Here is a 20,196-nt window from a genome sequence, read left to right on the forward strand (position 1 = left end):
CCTGACGCTGCAGGAGAGAAGACCCAGCACTTCTCAGGAAGCTTTGGCTCCTGCTGGCTCCGCTAACCACTTGAGGGCACATCTTCCCCATATGGGATGCATTTGGTAGAAAATTAATCAAAGGCATCTGATTTCAATGAAGCCCTAGTCCTTCCAGCTTGGTCCACAGTGCACGAGAGAACCCTCTTAACCTGACCGGCAGCCTGACAGCTTGGCATTTCTGTATCTTTAAAGGCAGGCTAAGTTGGAGAACAGACTTTTAATCAAAATTTACCTTCCTATACATGTGTTGCCCCACTGTTTACATTGTAATTTTCAGGTGACACATGCATATTAGTGCTACCTTTTGGGTGCTAGCAGTGGCAGCTCTACTGATGAAGGCCACACTAAAGGATCCATTGACTGGGTCTGCCAGAGCCACTGGGTAACTGGCACCCTGCAGCAAGGCGATTAATCTATATATTCTTCCTCATAGCTGTTGTAGATACAAGCATGGGGCGGTGGGTGGTCCTGAGGGAAAACAGACAGAAGGGAGGCACAGACCCTCCAAGGACACACAATACAAAATGCAAGGCACCTTCTCAGCCCCGCAGCCAAACTGGGTGGAAAGCGCCACTGCCGAAGACCTTGGAATAACAGACCCCATCAAGGAACGCAAACCTAGTAACGGACAAGCCGACTCAGAGGGAAAATGGAGCTGCAAACACCTGTGACGGGGAGAGGCGGAAAAGCACTTTTGGGGTGCAATCAACCTATTCCAGGGCAACTGACTATGCTTTCTAGGTCGCCAGGACCAACTGGTTGGTTGGTTCTTGAACTGTCTGGGAAGGCAGAATCTGCGCAAGAGCCTCAAACTCCAGAGCAAAGTAAACAGGCCATCGTCATGTACTTAGCAAGAAATCCTCACTCCTCAGAGAGATGCTGGCTGGAGAGGGAGGCCGGGCAGGGTACACGGCCGGCTCTCACACTTACAGCACATTCATGCTCAAGGAGTGGGGGCTGTGGTGTAGGGAGGAAGCTTCAACTGTGCTTCTCCAAAGGACGAGGAAGAGGAAAACAACTGTGTGTCCCTGGGCAGGGCTCGGTTCCCTTTGATGATGCAGTCGTCAGTGGAATTCTTGAGGGTCTTCACTCGAACTCAGTGATTAACACACAATCTGACCAATGAATAGTTATTGGATGATGCAAAAAAAAAAAAAATCAATGATCGGAAATCGTTTTCAGCCAGAGCCATACATTAAAATCAACCTGGAGAATGTGAACAAATTCAGAGGCCCAGGCCACATCTGCAGACATTCTAATTCCTGTGTTCATAATCATGATTTCCAAAGTGTGGTCCCAGGCCAGCAGCAGGGAGTCACCCGGGAGCTTTTTAGAAATGCAAATTCTCAAGCTCCATCCTGAAGCCACTGAAACTCGGAAGTGGGAGCCCAGGAGTCTGTGTTTTAACAAATCCTCCAGGTGATTCTCATGCCCACTCAAGTTTGAAAATGAAGGGCCTGGAATAGACTGTAGGATCCTGACATTGTTTCTGTTAAATGATCCCAGATGATTCTTCTGTGTGGCCAGGGATGAGAATTACTAACTTAAAGACTCACAGGAGCACTCCCAATGGGACATGGCCTGCTTTCCCCAGAATGACAGAATTGGCGAGAGCTTCTCATCAGCCAAGCCCACATCAAGACCACGCAGGCTGAAACTGCTCTTCGGGCACTGATCTCCACTGACCCAACCTTCCTAAATAGCCACTGAACAAACGAGCAGCCACATTCATTCTCATTCCCTCATTTCTCTGGAACTGCACCATGTGCAGCCCTGCCTCAAGGGACACGATCGCTTATCCAGCGACACTCCATGAGGTCACGATCACAATCCAGATGAGCAGGAACGACTCAATACTTGCCCGATCCCTCCCCTTGCGAAGGTCAGGTGAGGAGGGGACCCATTCCCAGAAACCCTTCCTCTAGAACATTCCTTGGGAAAAATGGAGAGAAGGGGTTAAAAGTACCAGGAGACCATGAAGGAGGAAAAGCCATAATTTGAGAAACCCAGAAGAGGTCCTAATGGTAAAGAGCCCTCTGTCAACTGGGAGCAGGCCCCTGTGGGACCTCCCACATCTGGGCCCGGAGGTCCCCACTGTGCCGGGGTAATTGGGACAGTCAGCCAGGCAAAGCACACAGCTTCCAAATTTCTTGCATGACCCCCCACCCCCACTCCCGCCCACAACACACAGCCCTCACTTTAGATTTTGTCTCCAGAAAACAAGAATAAAAATCTGCTTAAAAATCCTCTGGGGTTCCAACATGCTTGGGGCGCATGAGTAAGGCAAGGCCACTACCAATTTCAGTCCTGAGGCACATTCTTTTGGGACAGGGAAGAAATCCTTTCTCCTGTTATGAGCATCGCTCAGTGAGAAAAAACATAACAAAGTCATAAACACGAGTCCCCAACTCCCATTTCCCGCTGTCCAGAGGAGGGCTGCTCATGACAGCCTGAGTCCAGGTCCTGTCATTGTTTCTTGTTTGTCTCCTTCCAGCCTAACCTCGTGACTCTGTGGCCAGAGTGCTCTGGAGGGAGGAACTGTACCTCCTGACTCCACAGCCCCAGCCCTGGGCCCCGCACACAATTCACACCTGATCCCAACAGGAGCTGCTGAATGAACCTCACAGACCTGTTCTTCAGCCACCCAGAGAAGCCCCGAAGCCAGAACCACTGCAAAGCAGCTGGGTGCTGGGCCATCAGGCCCGGTTGGTTACCTATGACATCTTCCCACAGGGTCCTTACTGTGCAGATCCTGTGGACACTGGCCCTTCCCATCTGGCTTCCTGCCTAAGGCACATTTTTGTCTGCTTGCTCCACTTTCAAGTATTATGTGCTAGGAATACTAGCCACTAAGGCATCTTCTCAAATTCCTTATTAAAGAATAGGCCAGAGCCTAGGATAATCAAAGTTCTTGTTTCCTACTCCCTTTTAAGGCCAACAATGAAACCTGTTTCCCAGGCCTCGGCAAGCTTTGACATTAACTCTAAATGGAAGGTCAAACAGGCCAGTCTTGTTTCAAAGCTCTTTGCAAAGAAAAAGGACAACTGAAAACAGAACCGGCCAGGTATAAATGACGAGTATTTAGCTCTTGGTAACTCTGTTCATTCTAATAACTCCGGCAGTCATCCATAATTCACATGAGGCAACATCCGTTGAAACAGCTGAGTGAAGAAAACAGGCAATGGGACTAGGAGACCTTCATTTTTAGTTAGAGTTCAGCCCCTGGGAAACATCCCTGGGCCTCAAACTCCCTGACTGTAACATGAGGGCTGGCCTAAAGGAACTCGCCTGAAAAGCTGTGCAGTTTTAAAAATCCCTATCTTCGGTAGAAAACAGCTGAAATCCCAGAATGACAGAATTGGAGAGAGCTTCTCATCAGCCAAGCCCACATCAAGACCACGCAGGCTGGAACTGCTCTTCCGGCACTGATCTCCACTGACCCAACCTTCCTCCATGAATGTGGAGGAATACCACCATGGATGTGCTATTCCTTGCACATATAACTTAAATTCCTACTAAAACACTCCCTTCCACTCCCCGCAAAAAGGCCCCGGGTAGGTGCACACCAGCCTCTCTTGAATGAGCACATTAGCAACAGGTTGAGAAAAAGAGTAGAAATACCATTGGATAAGAACATGGAGTCTGGAGAACAGGGAACAGTGGAAGGGAGCCTAGGAACATGGAAAATAAGTCTCATCTATAACTCTGCTTTGAGTAATTCCAGCTCTGCTCCACAGCAGAGTCCTCTAATTGAAGGTCAACTCATTTGGGATGAGGAGGTGTTTAAGGAGAGTTTCAGAAGAGAGCTCCTAAGTTCCGAAAGCTCCTGAGTGGTGGCCGGCACGTGCTATGGGCAAGGAAGGCAGGCTACGATTTCCTCTACTACCTGGGCTCTCCCTGCAGCCCTACCTCACCTTCACAAGCGGTTCTGGCCAGTGGTATGTTGTTAAATGTTTTAACAACTGGCTTTTAGGGGAGAGAGAAGGAAAGCTCTGGTTGTAGCATACACCAGTTTTTGTGGTGTAAATATTCCCCCTACTGCCCATTTCAAGCTATCAATGTAATGACACTGAACGCCCAGTGTAAAGGGTTGAGTTCAGCCAGCTCTCATGAGCCCTTCCCACCCACTTGACCCAAGCAAGAGGAAATTCCTGCTAGGTAACACGCAGGGATGGAATGGAGAGACATGGAGTGTTTCTACAGAGGGAGCAAAGTGTGAGTGACAGGCTGCTGTCAGCACTTAGTGGCCGGAGCAGAAGAGATGCCAGGCACCACGGGAAGCCAACCCGGAATCTGCAGAAAGGCCCTAGCCGGGGCGCCGCTCACTGAAGCCCAGCTCCCACCAGAGGGCAGGCTGGAGAAATGAAAGGAGACACATGGCCTTGGTCTGTTCTGTGGCTACCAGGACAGGTAACGAGGAGGAGGCTTCAGGCTCTAAGGAAAATGAAGTTTGGGGATCACCGCTAGAAGTTAATGATCTTTGCTGCCCCTTGGAGCAGCGGGCATCGCTGCAGACTCACATTGGAACCAGGCTGAACGGAGAGTCGCTTGCCTGCAGCTTAGGGGCAGAACTGTCTCGTCCAACTGCCACTCAGTGAGGAAACTGAACAAAGCAGGACCCCATAGAGTGCACAGGCCCGAATTATGGTAAATTACCAAGCAATGATAATCATTTACATGTGTGTGTGTGTCTGCCAGTGTACGCCTCACTTTCACAGACCTTTCTTCTTTTTAATGCTGATCCTGGGAGGCAGACAGAACAGTCAGTTCTCTCCCTAAAGAGCTGACAGCATAGAAGCAGGCAACATGCCCGCCTGGAGGGTTGCTCTGCACTGCACCCGGGCCCTGTTCTGCACCCTCCTCCCCCAGCCCCTCGCTGTCTCTTCCTTTCAGTGGCTCTTCTCATTCATTCCATCTTGGCAGCAGCCGCTTGTGTAACTAAAACCGCAAGAAACTTTGTTTGGCTTCGAATTCAGAAGAAATTCCAGTAACTCACTTCCCACTACCTAAAAAAAAAAAAAAAAAATCCAGAGCTCTGCTCTAGAGAATTCAGCTTTTCCCGTGGGTAAAATATTCACAAAAAAATGCTCCCTCTCCCCGGCTTACCCCACTCCCCCGCTGAAGCCCCAACATCTGAAAGTCATCGGCCCCTCACTCACACAGCCCGGCAGAGTCCCCGGCACTTCCTGAGGGCCAGGGCTGAGCTAGGGGGATGGCGGGTTCCTGTTTCATGGCTGGGGCCAAGCAAGTTAAGAGCTGTTGAAAGATGTGCTTGGCTGGTCTCTCTCCTCACCCGGGTATACTGTTGATTTTTGTTTTCAGTGGACAAGGAAGCCAGGGATGAGATCTCTGGGCATCCAGCTCCTGGATCTTGGAAAAAGGCATAGCCAAGGCCCTCCTTACTCCTCCCCACCGGCCATATCTAATATCTGCTAACACCCTTGCAAACAGCTTCAGGTCTGCATGAATGAAGAACAAGTAGCTGCTGCTAACTCTGCATGTCCTAGGCCCTTTCTATTGAAAGTGAGGCCCAGGATTCGGACAGACGGCAGCATCCTCTGGGAGCTTGTTCCAAATGCATCATCTTGGATCCCCATCCTGGATCTCCTGAATCAGAATTGCATTTTCACAAGATTCCCTGGCACCGTCTTCAGACCACGTGCCAATAAACATTTCGGTGTAATAGACACGTATTGGGTACGTGCTGTCTACCAGGCACTGTGCTGGGTGCTGAGGTGATAAAATTCTGAAAGTGGAATCCCTACTCCAGTGAGTATACAGGACAGACTGGCCCATGGCAATAATGCCCTGTCCCTGCAGGTTGAGTGTGGACACACAGTAAGGGGTCCATGGCCGTCCCTCATGGAGGTGAAGGCTCTAACTTGTCCCAGCCTGACCCTGTGACTTCAGATGCGTCCTACCCTGCCTTTTCAGTACAATTCTGTGGCTGATACTGGTTTGCTACCCAAACTCTCCCCTGAAAAAGGTAAGACAATTTGTCAACCTCCCTTGCAGCCAGTTGGAACCAGTTAACTGGACTGTGTCACGAAGAGTAAGGAGAAGTAGCCTTGCACCTTGCTACTCAAAATGCAGTTTCCAGCCACACTGACATACTCTGGCAGCTTGATCAAAACGCGGAATTTCAGGCTCTACCTAAGATCTACTACATCCAAACCTGTATTTTAATGAGATCCCCAGGGGATCCTTGTGTAGATTAAATTCAAGAAGTACTATGCTAGGGACTTCTGGGAAAGACCCTGTTTTATGTAAAAAAAAAAAAAAAAAAGGGCCAGAGTGTTACTGGCTCCACTCCTTCCTGGTTCCACCTGCCTTGAATGGGGGCATGATGCCTGGAGCCCCACTGATGACCATCTTGCAACCATAAGGAAATCAGCTTGAATATGAAAAGCCAACAGGCTCGGTATAAGGAAGTGGAAAGAGAGAAAGAGCCTTGGTTCTCAGTGGCATCTTGAGCTGCTGAACCAATTCAAAGTCCTTAAGTATCCTGTTACTCGAAGTGGAGAACATTCCTAACCTACATGTACTCTTTGTTCTTTACATGAGCACAGGTCTTGAGGCAGCTGATCAAGCCTGAAGAAAGCTAAAGATTCCGCTGAGACCTGCCACAGCCAGACTGCAGGTCTCCTTTTCTCTGGCAGGAGGTAGGTGCGCTGTACCTGACCACTCATTCAGCAGGCACAGCTGGCTCTGATCCCATGAGCTGTGAGGGAAGAAGTGGTTTTGGTGACCTCCTCCTAAGGTCATCGTCTCAGACAAAGCTTTCCAGGCCTACAGGGGAGCCTGAGTTTTCTTCCCGGTGTTTATTTGGAACTCAGTTTCCATAAAGCTGCTGTTCCTGTCTCACTCCTGTGAGAGGCTCCCTAAGGCTTCCCTACTGAGAGGGAAATGCAGGCACTCAGCCCTGCCTGCCAAGAGTGTGCTGGGGCTGTGTCTGGTGCCTTTGGGCTCACAGGACTCTCCTTACTTTGTGGATAGGAAAGAAGAAGGGGGAGGAAGCAGGAGAAATTGGATGTATCCTAATCCAACCTCTAAAGTGTCAAGTCCTGCAAAGTCCCCCAAATTCCAGGAATGTCACCCCTTGTATTCCCCGCCTCCAGAATTTCCAACTGGTAGTCTGGTTTGGGAATGGAAGCTCTGGATTGGTTTTGAAATAATAATCATTATAAAATTAGATAAATCCCTCTAGGTTCTTCTAAAGGAAGGAAGAGAAGGAATGAGGGAGGGAAGAAGGCAGGCAAATTATGTATGGCAAAAAAAGAGAAGATTCATAAACACATAGTATAGGAACTATCCAAAATGAAAGACAGAGAAAAAGAAAGAATTAAATAAAATGAAAGTGCCGGTGATCTGTTTGACAATGTCAAGCAGCCTAATACATGTGTAATTAGAATTCTCACAGGAATGGGGGGAAAACCAAAAACGTTTTTTATAAATAATCGCCAGAAATTTACCAATTTTAATTTTAAAAATATAAATCCACAGGTTCCAGAAGCTCAAGGAATGCCAAACACCAGAAACATGGAAAAAAAAAAAAGCATTATACCAAGGCACATCATAATCAAATTCCTCAAAGCAGTGATCAAAAGAAAATGCTAGAAGTAGCCAGGGCATAAAGACACATTTAGGTACAGTGGAACAGACAAGAGTGACAGCAGGTTTCTTATTAGAAACAACACAAGCAAGAAGACGGTGGAATCATAGCTTTACCGTCATGAAAGAAAAAACTATCACCTGAGAATTCCATACTAAGTAAAAATATCCTTCAAAAATAAAACTGAAAAATGAAGACTTCTCTTCAGACACAGAAAAGCTGGAAGATTTTAATCCTAGCAGACTTGCACTACAAGACATGTTAAAGGAAGTCCTTCAGGCAAAAGGAAAAGAATATGAGATGGAAGTGTGGGTCTACATAGAGGAATGAAGGGCACCAGAAATGGTACTTACATGGTGAAGTGTATATGATTTTCATTTACAAGATCACTAACTGCCTAAACAAAAATAGTAACAGTGTATTGTGAGGTTTAGAACAAATGCACAATTAGCATGTATGGCCGCAATGGCATAAAGGCCAGGAAGGGAGCGATCTAAGTGTGCTATTTTGAAGTTCCTGTACTATATGTGAAGCGGTTTAGTAAACTGAAGACAAACTGTGATGATTAAGAATGTATGCTATGAGCCCTACAGCAACTGTTAAAATAACAAAACAATGGATTTTTAGCTAATAAGTCAACAGAAGAGATGAAACTGAATCCTTAAAAATATTCAGTTAATCCAAAAGGAGGCAGAAAAAGAGAGAAAAGGGAACAAAGGCTACATGGGACTAATAGAAAACAACAGCAAGAGGTTAAACATAAGCATAGCCAGTTATCAATAGCAAATTGGTTGAATATGCCAATTAAATCAGGCTGAATAAAAGAGCAGGACCCAACTATCTGCTGCTTACGAGAAATCCACTTTAAATATAAAGACACAAATAGGTTAAAAGTAAAGGAATGGAAAAAGATATGCAGCTGTCCCTCAGTAACTGAAGGGGACTGATTCTAGGACACACCTCCTCCTGCCCCACAGATACCCAAATCCTCAGATGCACACATCCCTTCTATAAAATGGTATGATATTTACATATCACCTATGCACATCCCTCCACATACTTTAAACCATCTCTAGACTACTTATAAAAACCAATACAATGTATGGGAGGCTGAGGCAGGAGAATGGCGTGAACCCGGGAGGCAGAGCTTGCAGTGAGCCGAGATCGCGCCACTGCACTCCAGCCTGGGCAACAGAGTGAGACTCCGTCTCAAAAAAAAAAAAAAAAAAAACCAATACAATGTAAATGCTATGTAAATAATTGTGATACTGTATTTTTTATTTGCATTATTTTTGTTATTTTTTTATTTTCCAGTGTTTCCAATCTGCACGTGCAGAACCCGAGAATACAAAGGGCCAACTATGCGATACTAACACAATCAAAAGGACACTGGAGTGTCTGTATTAATATCAGGCAAAGTAAATTTCAGTGCAAAGGTTATCACTGGGGATTAAAAAGGGCTTTTCAAAACAACAAAGGGGTCAGGTCTTCAAGGGCACATAACAATCTTACATGGTCAGGCACCTATTAACAGAGCTTCAAAATAAACACATGAAGCAAACACTTTTCTTTGGAGAAATAGGCCAACTGATTTTAAAATTCATACGGAAATGCAGAAGGTCTAGAATAACCAAACCACCATGAAAAAGAACAAACCCGAAGGGGTAACTAGCACGATCTGATTTCAAGACTTATTATTATAAAGCTATAGTAATCAAAGCAGTGTGGTATTGGTGTAAAAATAGACAAATGGATCAATGGAACTGAACAGATGGTCTAGAAATAGACCGCCACATATATGGAAAATGACTTCCTACAAAGATGAGAGAGAAAAGATGACACAGACTGAGATAAAACATTTGCAAAGCACATATCTGATTTAAAAAAAAAAAAGTATAGCCAGCCAGAATAAAGAAACCTCATAATGCAATAATATGAAAATGACCCAAGTATCATGTGTGCAAAATATATGAACAGATAATTCACCAAAAAAAGATATATGAATGGCCAATAACCACAGGAAAGATGTTCAATATTGTTAGTCTTCAGGGAAATGGAAATTGAAAACACAATGAGATACCACTGCATACACATTATAATGACTAAAATTAAAATTAAAAATACTGACCACACCAGGTGTTGGTGAGGATGTAGAAGGACCAAAACTCTCATACACTGCTGATGGCAGCACAAAATGGCACAACCACTTTGGAAAAGACTTTGGCAACTTCTTAAAATGCTAAATATACACTACCACATGATGTAACCATTCCACTCCCAGGTATTTACCCAAGAGAAAAGGAAAGCATACATCCATACAAAGCCTTATATACAAATGTTCATAGCTGCTTTATTTAAATAGCTCAAAATTGGAAATAACTCAACAGGTGAATGGATAAATAAACTGTGCTATATCCAGACAATGGAACACAACTAAGCAATAAAAAGGAATAAGTACATCCAGAGACATGCATAACCTCAAAATAATTATGCTGGATGAAAGAAGGCAGTCAAGAGAGTCCATGCTGTATGATTTCACTGATATAAAACAACAAAAAATATAAACTAATCTATGATGACAGAAAAGAAATAGCCGGGGTGGGGAGGGCTGAGCTACTGGGATTACAAAGGGGCAAAAGGAAACTTGGGGGGGTGATAAATATGCTCACCCTCCTGATTGCACTGATGGTCAATGTTGAAACTTTCCAAAGTATACACTTGAACTATGTGCAGTTTGTTATATGCCAATTACACCTCAGATAAGCTGTTTATAAAAATTCATAGAACAGTAGACTGAATGGGTGAATCTTACCTTCTGTATGAAAATTATACCTCGTCCATAAACGCATCTTTAAAAATAAATGGCAGATAGGAAAGCTGGGAGAAAACATCTGGATGTTTGGTGACTCCACCCATTGGTCTATTCCTATGGAATTTAAAATCCGATGACTTCTGTCCCCAGTACAGACCATGAGGACTGAGGTTGGCCCTCACTGCAGGCTTGAGGCCTGTCAGCACCTGGCATGGGTGGCCCGGCCAGCCTCAGTCTGTGCTAAGAGTGGTGCGCTGTGCAAGGCATCTCGGCGTGATGAGACTACAGGCAGTTTCTCCATCTAATGCCGCATGCTCAGGGCCCTCTAGTCTGCTTGCTTTATGCAAGTATAACAGGATCAAGTCCAGTAATGAAGTGTTAAGATGCATTAAAGCAGCACCAGAGAAAACAAGTCCATTTTTGGTGAGCGGTTAGGGTGGGAGGGAGATGGGGAGGACAGGAGCCATCTCTTGTGAGGGAGAGGAGGCAGGAGAGAGGAGGCTTCCTCAGCTCCTTGGGGTGTTGCCTGGCTGAGACTCAGAGGTGAAGGACTCAAGCCACATTGAACTGGGGCCTTCAGAAGGAATGGTATTGGGGGCCTCCTCTTGGAGATCTTTGCAGCAGCCCTTCAGGGTGGGGTGGACCCTACTGTTGCTGCCTGAACCCTCCTTAGATTTCTGAGCAGGGCTGAGGCTTTTGAAGGGGGTTTTTTGTTAGAGAGCAACAATTGGGAAATGACTATGGAGAAGCAAGAAGTGAAGTCCTCTTCCCTATCAGTCCTCAGAGTGTATGTGTGTCTGTCTGTCTACTAGAAAGAGAGAGAGATGAATTAAACCAGACATTTCCAGGACATGAGTTGCTAGAAACGACTATAAGAAGTAATTGTTAATGAGAGTGTTTCCAAGTAATGGCTCGCTGGGTCCTGACCCTGTGCTTCCACACCTTTAAAACAGGGATAATAATAATAACAATAATAATAGCTACCTCAAGGGGTATTAAGAGAAGCACCTAACATATGAGAGTGTTATATTAACCGTAAACTGCTATGCAAATGTCAGCTATTAATATTAGTTGAGGACATAGTTCCTGTTAGGAAAGCTCGATGCCATAATCTTTTTTGTGACTTTGCAACCCCTGTGACGTGCAGGGCTGTGGCAGAGGCGCTGGGATTTTCATGCTGTAGTCAGTTTTATGGAGTAGCTAGAGTTTATGTCTGAGACCTTCTCTGGTCTCTCTGGTCCCTGCCCCAGTGATTCAGGCCCCAGCTTCCAGGCTGCCCCGATTCTCACCCTACCCCGCTACCCCAACCTCCGTCATCCCAAGGCACCCCAGCTGAACTTGCCCTTCCTATGTTCCAAGCATTTCCATAGCGCTCCAAATACTTCCTTAATCAAAAACTATCCTGTTGGGACCCCTATTCTTTTATCAACCTAGTCTCTGCTCTCAATTATTCTGCTAAACACACCCTTGCTAATTAAGGTGTAGAAGCTGTTAACATCTGCACCGATTCATCTGCCCTGGTAACAGAGGCCATAAACATTTCTCACTATACTCCACGGGGCTCTAAAGGTGCTGGCAAGATGCATAAGGGACCTCGTTGGAGAATCAGGAGAAGCTGAACAGGCCAGCTCTGAGTCATCCGCTCTTTCCCATGCACTTGAACCAAAGCATCTCTGCTCTTTTCTGTTCTGTGCTGGGTCATAGGGGAAGAAAGAGTTCTTTGGTAATGAGATGTTTGGTGATCCCTGACTTACTCCAAAGGTAATGCTAAAGGTAGAAATTCTAGGGAGGAAATGGCAGATCCCTCAAATTCCAGCACCGGGGCAGCTGTCTGCTCCAATCCTGAAACCAGCTCAGCCCACTTTTGGACAGACTGCCACAGAGATTCAGGTTCATATCCCAGGCCTGGTGCCAACCAAAGTAGTTCTTAAGCACATCCTTGCCTCTGTGTTAAGTCTCAGTTTTCTACTCCGACTAATGAAATACAGTTGGCCCTCTGTACCCACAGATTCGACCAGCTTTGGGTCAAAAATATCAGGAAAAAAATTCATTAAAAAATAATACAAATTAAAAAATAAAACATACCATATGTAAAATACATAAGATGGTGTAGTATGTGCATATAACCTACATACATATAAGGACATTGGCATCCTTGGGTTTTGTATCTGAGAGGGGTCCAGGAATCAGTCTCCCCACAGATACCAAGGGATGACTGTAACTGGGCTCAGTGACTTTCCGTCTGGCTCTAAAACTCACGTTTTTTGAGTGCTTGTTGCAGGCAACCTTCACTAGAGACCAGAGGGGGCCTGCTGCCGAACATCCACCCGTGGAAGCACTGAGCCCTCCCCACTCTACAGTGCTGGCTCTCTTCTCCCACCTAGGCTTCTGAGCCTTAACAATGGTTTCCTGCTCATCCTGGCCCGACCACAAGAGAAAAGGTCAAATCCAGTCTGAGACCGGCTGTCTTCCCACAGAGAGAGGGGAAAGATCCAGTCGTGTTGTGGGCTGAGAGTGGTCAGGCTGCCTCTCCTCCATGACACAACCTCCATAAGCAGGTGCAGATGGAGGTGGTGGGTCAAAGGTGGGGCTGCGTGGGGGTTGCGAGCTGGGGGACAGTGGACAGAGGCTGCATGTGGGATGGAGCAGGGGGCTGGGAGAGAGCTAGGTCACATGCACAGAGCGATGCAGTACAGCTGGCAGGCTCGCCAGACAATCTGTGGGGGCATGAGCCTTCCGGGAAGACACAGCCAGCAGGACTGTCCCCTGTCGGGTGGTGGTGAGGAGTCGGGGTCCACAGACAGGCAGAGACACACAGTCATGCCTCTCCCTCGCCGTTGCCACACAGAGCCTGACATGAATTGGGCAAAGGAAAGAAAGATCACGTTTGCCGGGCTAACATTGCTGATGATGACTGCTAGCTAGCAGGACAATGATAACACACCAAACACACTGCCGCAACTAATTTTCCAGCAGATCAAAATAAATCAGAAAACAAAACCATTCTGACAGCAGAGAAGTGTGGAACCTGTTAAGAGGTAATTACAGTCCTTTCCCCCGTGTTTCACCTGCATCTCTCCTGCCACTGGTGCGGGCATGGAACCCCAGCTGTCACTCTGTCAAGAAGCCCGTGTGCCTGAAGGCTTGTGCAGGGCAGGCCAGGCTGGGAGTGCTGCCACCATGCCTGGCTGCCAGGGACCAACATCTACTGACAGGGACATGTGTCCATCCCTGACACTTGAAGACACTGTCTCATCCCAGCCGGGGCCCCACACCAGCCAGCCTGGCACTCCACCATCTCATGTTCTTTCAAACCCCATCAGTTCCTGCTCTAGACTGCACCCTCAGGCCATACCGTGGAAAGAGCCCAGCTTTGGAATCAGACAGCCCTAGGTATGAATCCCGGCTTCACTAATTACAGCCTCCTAGTTAGATGGCCTTGGGCCAAAGACGTGAGTTCCAGGGGCCTCAGTTTCCTCATGTGAAAACAGGATACAGGAATGCCTAGCTTATGCAGGGACCATGTGAATTAGGAATCATGCATGTCAGGCACCCACTCCCTGGTTTGCTTTCTGAGGGGCTGCTATGCTCACCACCACTGTTCTCTCTCACAAGTCTCACCACAGCAGTCACCAGCAGCTGAACACTTTCACTGCAACCCAGTGGCTGCTTAGGAGCCTTCCTGGTTGATGAAGTGTCTCAGGATGTCTCTCCATGGGGCAAAAAGAAACGTTCCCTTTTCCAGATCATGCTTCCCCTATTACCTGAAGGAAGCCCTCCTAGCTCAGAAACAGCAGCAGGTACTTGGAGCTGAACGAACGAAGCATGCAGTGAGTGAAATGAACACACGCAGTGAGAACGACTCAGGCGTGCGCATATCCTCTGAGAGGACACCTGGGCCCCACAACACTTTCTGAGGTAACTGCTGGGCGTCCAGCTCAGAAACGGGCCCCATAGGATGATGGCTTGCTGCCATAAAGGAGGAGGCCATGAAGAGAAGGGCACAAGGCTCTAGATCATCATCAAGCACCCAAGTGGGACCTTCCGCCACTCCTTCAACTCAGGGCCGTCTTTCAACACTAAGGCCAGGATAGCTCCTGGACAGGACGCGGGTGAACAAGCCCTGCCTGCTGGGGACTGCCAAGCACAGCCCATACCCCTTGCATGGACCGTCAGTCAACAGTCGCCCATCAGGGGCTCGTCGGTCAGGCACACAGCCTGCTCACACGTGCTGTCCAGGCATTTGCACTGAGGGAAACAGACAGCCTCCTTGACCCCGTCCCATTCTCTGTCCCCTAACCAAGCCCGGGGTCAGGGAGAGCGGGGGTGACCCTCTCCCTTCCCTGCAGGAGCTCTCCCTATGTTGCCCTTTCAGATTTACAAATGTCTTCTCTTAGCCCACAGGAAATCGTGCAAAGTTCCTTGAACACCCCTCCATCTGTCTGAGCTTTGTTTGCCAAGTTACCCCAAGAAGTCTAGCTTCTTTTTCTGGTTTCACTCTGATTTGATTCCCAGAAAAGGTCATATCCCTCTCCCCATCTCCAAAAGCAGCAGCATGTCTCCATGGTGCTGGCCGCCCTGCTGGTCCTAACCCAGCATCCTGGAGGAGCTCCCAGTCCACAGAAAGAACCAGCTCTGGGGGTCCTGTTTCTTCTCCACCAGCCTTATTCTTCCCCTGATGATCCGTGCCTGGGCCCTGGGCTCTCCACTCGGAGCTGTTGATACAGTTGGCCCTTTGCACTCTTGGTGATTCAACCAACCACAGATAGAAAATATTTGAAAAAAAAAAATTTAATAAAAATAATATGACAATAAAATCATACAAGTCAATGAAAACAATACATCATAAGAACTATTTTTATAGCACTTACACCGTATTAGGTAGTATAAGTAACCTGGAGATGATTTAAGGTACACAAGAGGATGTGCAAAGGTTATATGAAAACACTATGCATTTTATGTAAGGGCCTTGAGCACCCAAGGATTTTGGTATCCAAGGGGTTGGGGAGTCCTGGAACCAATCACCTGTGGATACCAAGGGACAACTGTATTTAGATTGGAAAGGATAAAAAAAGTCACCTGTGCAAATAACCTTTAAAAACTAGACTGTGGTCAGGAAGCAAAGATATCACTGGGACCACCTAATGGGGACAGAATTAAACCGTAATATGTAATACAAGCAGTTTCTTTTTAAGGGCCAACATCAGAGTCTTGTTTGCCTATAAACTGATTTCTTCTAGCTGTGGACTTACTTTATTCTGATCCTGGGCCTATGAACGTGTGTCCAATAGAACGGATAAATGTAATGTAGCACTAGTCATAGAAATTGTCCCTGTTTCAGGGAAAGATCAAGTCCCAGGCAGTGGCGACAGCCCTTTTACTGTCACCTCACAGCACAACACAGAGGGAGCTCCACGTTATGATACTGATGTGGTGAGAGGAACAAGAAAGCAAATCAACTGACTTGGAGTGACTGCTCTACACAGCCAACCTGCAAACTCCCATGATGCTGGCCCTAGGAATAACTTCTAGGAAGTTCAGTCTCTCTTGTGTTCTTAAGAAATACGGCAAATACACAGGCAAATCTGTAGGTTTTCAGTTTTGGAATATCTGCTGTCTGGCTTCCGGCTCAAGGCACTGTCAGTAGAGAAAGTAATAGGCTGCTTGGGAGGAGATGACTGATGATACCAGACAGACACCAGCCGGGGAAGCAGGAGGAGGCAGGAGGCAGAGGACGGTGATCCACAGGCATGGGCAAGCCTTCAGGGCAGAACTGGAGCTGGCATCGAAGAATGGATAGGCTTTGGAGGGAAACGTGAGGAAGGAGAGCATTTCAGGCAGGGTAAGGCAGAGGTGAAAACAAGTAGGAGAATGGGGCCCATAAACAGGTTTTCCTGGTGAAGCAGAGGATTTGTGGCCAGGAATGGACACAGCCAGACAGCAGATTGTAGACAGGCTTGATTTGGCCTGTATCTCCAGACAAGCAACTCACTGAGGGTTTGTGAGCAAGGCAATAGCTCGATGGAAGAGATGCTTGGGGGACACTGGGAGATACTGGTTCCGTTGGTGGCCTTGCAGATGTTCTAGCTCTCCAGAGTCCCAGGAGGATGCTCTGCCCAGAAGAGTATATGCTTCTTGAAATAAACAAGAGCAAACATTTGCATGGCACATGGCATGCATTAAGCACTGTTTTCTGCACTTGACACACTTTAACAAAATGTTTTTAGACACAGTCTCACTCTCTCACCCAGGCTGGAGTGCAGTGATGTGATCACAGCTCACTGCAGCCTCAAACTCCTGGGCCCAGAAAATCCTCCTGCCTTAGCCTCCCAAGTAGCTGGGATTACAGGCATGCACCACCATGCTCTGCTAGGTTTTTTTTTTTTTTTTTTTTTTTTGTAGAGATGGAGTTCACTATGTTTCCCAGACTGGTGTTAAACTCCTGGGCTCAAGCAATCCTCCTGCCTCGGCCTCCCTAAGTGCTGGCTTTATAGGAGTGAGCCACCATGCCTGGCCTTGACACAATTTAAATTGTTTAATCTTCATACCGATTCCCTACCATAGACACTATTTTCATCCCCAGCTTATAGATTAGGGTATCGAGGAACTAAAATGTTAAATAACTTATACCCAGCTAGTAAGTGGCAACACCAGGACTTGAACTCAGGCAGTCGGGCTGGAATGGAAAGAACGAACAGGCTTTGCAGGTACTCAGAATACCTAACTCATCAAGCTACACTGCCTCATGGGGAAGATTCTCTCTGAGTATTTTTCCCAAGGCTCAGGGCAGCCTCCACTTTGTTTTATGTCAAAAGGGAAAATACCCGCTCTGGGACTGCACTTTGGACTTAAACCTACAGAAATATTTTCCATTTAGAATGAAACTGGGAAGTAGAAACACAGGAGTGGAAGAGCATCTGCATTTCACCCAAATTGGCCCTGGAAGCCATGAACTGGATCCCACACCCCACCCCTCACAGGCCCTTCCAACCCGGCCTGAGCAGTGACAGGTGGCTACCCAATACAGGCTGGAGGTGACAGAGCCTATTGGCCCCAGGACCCTGTGGGACTCAGAAGAGGAGGAGACAGCTGGATGAGAAAGAACAGTGCCTGCCATTACCCCAAACAGATCCATGTTGTCCTAGAGAGCAAGCCACAGGCCACCAGCCCTCGGCAAAGGGAGTATCTAGACACCCTTCACCTTTCCTTTCACACTCACTTCACCCACACCCCCCACCACCACCCAGCCCCTCCAGCCTGGCCAGGGCGGGGAATAGCCATCTGTGCCAGCACTTGCTAATGATTTCGTGTGCTCTCCCCTCAGGGGGAGTAAGTCTTCACCCAAAAGTAGAAATGGAATAGTGGCAACACCGACACTGTGGCATCAGGATGGAGGTGACATTTAGGACCACGAGCCCTACTTAAGACACTGCATGGCCAAGCTTAAACCGGAAAGGGAATCCAATGACTTTCCATGCCTGCTTCCTCCATCCTGGCCTCCTGGGTTCCTGTCTGGCTGGTGGCATGGCTGTGGGCTCTCACCATAAAGGGGTCCACCACCACGTCTGGTGTGCTGTGGCCCTCACTCAAGGAGACTACTCATTTTCTCTCGCTGGAGAACTCAGGCCACTCAGCAAGATGATCACCTTGACCGATTCAAAAGCCTCAAGACATTGACTTGAGGGGTCACTGAGTACGGCACTCTGGAAAGTGTAAGGCACTCCACGTGCGGAGGCGTTGAAGTGATCAAGACAACTGTTCATAAAAGAATCAGGCCCTGCCCTCAAAAAGCTGACATTTCACAGAGAAGGAAGATATATGGGAGACATTTCAGAATTTCATTACAGCTGGCTCAAGGTAGTTTGCAAGGTAAACACACTAGTCTTGACGACGGAATAATTTGAGAGTCGGTAAGAGCTTTTGAAGCTCGCCTTCTCAGGACTAGCCTTCTCGAGTTGGCTAAACAAGGCAAATATTACAAATGAGCTCTGGCTCCCTGCTGGCTCCCCTAGACCCCTTCCACCCTCTGTTCCCTGACCCGTGCCCTGGAAGCCTGACGCCTGGGGACTGCTCGAGGTGCCCGGCTCCCTGGTTCTCCAGCTTCAGATTGGTTTCGCCAATGAGCAGTGTCAATAGGAAACTGGAGACGGGAGGCAGGGAAGGCAGAGTATTTTCTTGCCATGTCCCCCTACCTTGGTGCCTTGGTCCTGGCAGTGACAACATCCTTCCATGACTATGGTTTCACCCTCATGGTCCTCCTCCCTGCTCCAGCTGCCACCAGGCCCCCCAAACAGTATTTTCTCCCCTTCCTCCTCAGGCCTTAAGGTGGTAACAGCTTCCCTCTACGTTTAGCCCTGAGTGCCTCGATATCCGTTGCTGGTCTCCTTACCCCTCTGTGAATATGCCCCTCAGAAAACTCTGTTCCGTTGAACCATCTGTGTAGAATTCTGTTCCCTATTGTGATGCCAACTGAACACTGGGTACCCATTCTTTGTCCACAGTCAAGGACAGTTTATACAGAAAACACAAAGCTTCCACGGTTAGAAGCTGGTTCCTGGCTTCCCTGAGTGGCTGTACGCAAACCTGTCCTAAATAGACAATCACCATTCTCGTTTTTCAAATTACCCACAAAGACTGTACCTCTGTGTTGTCTAGAGGGCTGTGTGTGATTTTGAATCCAGAACCCAGGGGCTCAGAATTCTTCCACCCTAAACCTTCCTTCATCAGGAACTTCACTGTCACTCCCATCACTAGAGAAGAGACAGCCTTTCAAAGTTCATTGAGCCCATCTCCTTAAGCACATACTCAGATAGCAGAATTTAGGCACGTTTAACCTAGCTGATTTCTTTCAGTCAGTCTATAAATCAAGAACTAATTCCCATTACTCCCTCCTGGCTCTAGAATTAGCATTCCCTCCTGGACTCCTTGGAATGTCTTTTGCATATTGAAGTCATTTTCCTCATTGCTCACCCTTCCCTGAGTAGAGGCGGAGGCATTTTGTTAACTGTCAGTGTTTTGACAAAGCATGAGTATTTAATCATATGTCCGTGACTCCCTGTACCCCACATGGCACACAGGCTTGCTGGTACCTGCTGACAGGGCAGGACAGTGGGCAGAGAGCCGGCAAGCTCCCAAGACATCCGACCCTGGTCAGGGGGTGGGGACAAAGCCAAGGAGGCAGGACTCCCTTTTACAAGACGCTCAGAGTCCGCCCAAGGCCAAGTCTGTCTTCTCTTCCACTTCAGGGAGGGGATGCTCAGCCCCGAATGAACAGCACCAAGATTAACTGGGACAGAAAGGACCATCTCGTTCTATCCCTTGTCTCTTCCGGTACTAAATCATCTTTGGCAGATGGTGTTTCTAGCCACAGTCTCCCTGGGAACCTCCCCCAGTGCCTAGCAACCTTCAGCATTGGGGAGTCCTTCCCGTGGTTTGGTCTAAATGCCCACGATGCTCCCAGGCTCAGGTGTCCACACTCCTCTGTCCATTAGGGGCCCTCAGAGGCACCCTCCCCCCAGGACATCACAGGTCCAACTGTTCCCTCGCTGGGAGCCCTTGGCCATCCCACCGTGGGGCGAATGTGACCTCCCACTCCAGCCAACACTCCCCACACCCCCAGACTGCCCAGGAGCATTTGCTTTTCAAAACTTCCCTTTCTTAAAAAAGAAACAATTTTCCAAAGCCCAGGGAGTTAATCCATGAAATCTTCTGGAACAAAAGCAGCAGGCCC

At 47.6% G+C, this 20,196-nt stretch overlaps 1 protein-coding gene and 1 long non-coding RNA gene across 20 annotated transcripts in view; both read right to left on the minus strand.

The window, feature by feature from the left end:
* CACNA1C (calcium voltage-gated channel subunit alpha1 C) overlaps positions 1-20,196 on the minus strand; it is a 639,436-nt gene that overhangs the window by 408,796 nt on the left and 210,444 nt on the right. The window lies entirely within an intron of this gene.
* Positions 243-18,823, minus strand: LOC112634004. The gene is made up of 3 exons (XR_003121713.1): positions 18,659-18,823; positions 973-1,157; positions 243-510 (listed from the first exon to the last, which is right to left on the minus strand). It is a non-coding gene; the product is annotated as an uncharacterized LOC112634004 (long non-coding RNA).

The sequence above is a fragment of the Theropithecus gelada genome, chromosome 11 (genome assembly GCF_003255815.1).
Source record: "Theropithecus gelada isolate Dixy chromosome 11, Tgel_1.0, whole genome shotgun sequence".
NCBI classification, from domain to species: Eukaryota; Metazoa; Chordata; class Mammalia; order Primates; family Cercopithecidae; genus Theropithecus; species Theropithecus gelada.